Source organism: Solanum pennellii, chromosome 4 (assembly GCF_001406875.1).
Source record: "Solanum pennellii chromosome 4, SPENNV200".
Classification (NCBI taxonomy): domain Eukaryota; kingdom Viridiplantae; phylum Streptophyta; class Magnoliopsida; order Solanales; family Solanaceae; genus Solanum; species Solanum pennellii.
In genome coordinates this window covers 59,167,342-59,170,468 of record NC_028640.1, presented here as the reverse complement: position 1 = coordinate 59,170,468, position 3,127 = coordinate 59,167,342, and positions in this window count along the sequence as shown.

Genomic DNA, 3,127 nt, shown 5'->3' with positions numbered 1-3,127 from the left:
CTACTTAGTTCCCTTATAACTCTTGAGAAGTGAACTCAACTTGTTAATCTTTTCTCCACTTGAAACTTAACTCTTAGGAAATACTTAGCTCCCTTATAGCTTTTGAGAATCTAACTCAACTACTTACTCTTTGCTCAACTCATTGCTTTAACGTCAAAACAAAGTTAAAATGTTTTTATAAGAATCTTGAATGCTTTAGGAACTTTCTTTGACTTGCTTCTTAACTTTTAGACTTGACTCTTAACTGCTTTTACTTTGATCATAACTTCCTTTAAATTGGATTATGGATTCAAGGATCATGAGCTCATGTTTATGGATGATTTCATGATGTTTAGATGTACTTTAGAGTGTTGGAATCAACTAGGAATAACAGGTACATAACTTAGGAACTAGTACAAACAGAATAAATGGGATCTCCAGGCTGGTGCTTTGGGAGGCGCAGGGTGCCAGAGCCTAACAGACAGACATTGTCCTCAGGAGCTCTAGCTGGTGCGGCGAGCCAGAGCCTGACGGACAGAGTCTGTCCTGAGGGGCTTTGGTAGGCACGACGCCCCTTGGCCTGTCATATAGGTTTTTCAACTCTAAACCTCCTAAACATCAATGGATCTTACCCCAAATGCTTAGGATCAGTAATATACTCAATACTCAATAGTTTAGACTCGCAAAAAAACCTAAAAACAAGAATCAAAACTACTAAAGGTACACTACAACTCTACCAACAAGGATTCAACAATTGTTCATGAAGAACTTAAAGATTCATTACTCAATCAATACAAAACATGCTAAATTAAACATGTTGGTGTATGGGTGAACGAAACCAACACGAAAATATCTGATATACCTTAAAGTGATCACCCCCGACAAAATCCACGCAATGATTCTTGATGTTCTAGAAGAATTCTTGATCTTCCTCTTCTCTCCTCTTTTTCTCCAAGGCCCTAATAGTTCTCAACTTTGCTAAAAATTAATTTGGACTTGATTTTACTCCTAGTAAACCCCTTAAATATAATTAGGCAATACTAGGGTGAAAAGATTATTTTACCCTTACTAAAATTTGTCTAGGACTTTTCTCAATTCAACAACTCAACTTTCGAAAGGCATATCTCCCTTATACGATATCTAAAATGTGCAAACTCGGAGCCGTTGGAAATATATTCCCAAAGGATTTCCATATGTATAAATAACTCACCCTAACTCTTTCTATACTGGATTTATGGCCATTGTAAGATGACCAAAAACTCACTTTTAAAAATCTTGAAATTTTCCAGATTTCCCTAGTTATTTCCAAAAATAATTATTCTTGGTTTCATAGCTTACTCTTAGTTATTTCAAGTTACGAGATGTTATCTCCACCTTGGAAAAATTAATCCTCGAATGAGAATTCTTTCACTAAGATAAGGGTAGTATCATCATTTCATCTCTCAACAACAAAAGCGCATAACAACATGCTTACATACAATCATTATCACGCGCTAAGAAGAGAATTTAATACCTTAATCTCTATTCTCACTGGATTCAAAGAGATGTGAGTATCGGTTCTTCATATCCTTCTAAGATTCCCAAGTCACTTCTTTAATGAATTGGTTCCTTCAAAGGACCTTGCTTGATGCAACTTCCTTTGTTCTTAACTTGCGAACTTGACAACCCAAAATCTGAACAAAAATTTCTTCTTACTCAGTTGGTACAATCAATGAAGGATCGCCCAAAAACTTCTTCAACATAGAAATTTGGAATATTACTGGATGAACCTCCACTAACTCTTGGGTACCTCCAACTCATAAGCTACCTTGCCCACTCTCTTAAAGGTTAGTAAGAGACAATATATCGAGGACTAAGTTTTCTCTTCTTACCAAACCTCATAATACCCTTCATGAGTGGCAACAAACTTACCAATATCATTCTTCATGCCTTCCCACTAATATACCTTTCTCAAATCGCGGTACATCTTTTTCAAACCTGTTGAATGGAGTATTTGGAGCTATGAGACTCCCCATGATCCTCTCTTGGAGTCCATCCACCTTAGGTACACATAATCTACCTTGGTACTTTAGCAACACCATCTCCCCCTTGTTCAAAAGACAATACTCTTTGCTTATGAACATTTTCCTTTAAATACAGAAAAATGTGATATTGGTCTTTATTTTCTTTAACCTCACACACTAATTATTATTCAGCCTCATTAGTCACAACTATCTCTCCTTCTGTGGGATCCATAAGTCTGACTCCTAGGTGTGCAAGTCTATGCACATCTTTAGCTAACTACTTCTTTTCTTCTTCTACATGGGCGGTACTACCCAAGGACAACCTGCTTAAGGCATCAAAAACCACATTAGCCTTACCTGGGTGGTAAAGAATACTAATGTTATAATCCTTGTGTATTTCTAACAAACTCCTACGTCTAAGATTTAGCTCCTTCTGAGTGAATACATATTGGAGACTCTTGTGTCAGTGAATATATCAACATGAACACCATACAAGTAGTGACGCCATATCTTCAAAGAAAAAACTATTGCAGCCGATTCTAAGTCATGAGTTGGATAGTTCTTCTCATGAACTGCATCTCTCTAGAATAATAAGCTATAACCTTGCCATTCTACATCAACACACGACCTAAGCCAACTTTTGATGTATCACAATACACCACAAATCCTTGAGTGAAGCGGTAGTCAATCTCTTTTTCAACTCCTAAAAGCTTTTCTTACAAGCTTCAGACCATTGAAACTTGACTATTTTCTGAGTTAACATGGTGAAAGGCGACGAGATAGATGAAAACCCTTCAAAAAATCTCCCATAATAACCAGCCAAACCCAAGAAACTCTTTATGTCTGTTGGAGATGTGGGTCTAGGCCAACATTAAACTACTTCTATCTTATGGGTGTCAACTCTAATCCCATCACCAAAAATAATATGACCCAAGAATGACACAGACTTTAGCCAAAACTACCAATTAGAGAACTTGGTATGTAGCTCTTTATCTCTCAAAGTCTGAAGAACTATCCTGAGGTGACTAAAATAATCTTCTTCACTCCTTGAATAACCAATATGTCATCAAAGAAGACGATAACAAACATATCTAAATAAGGGTTAAAGACTATGTTCATAAGGTCCACGAATGCTGCAGTGCATT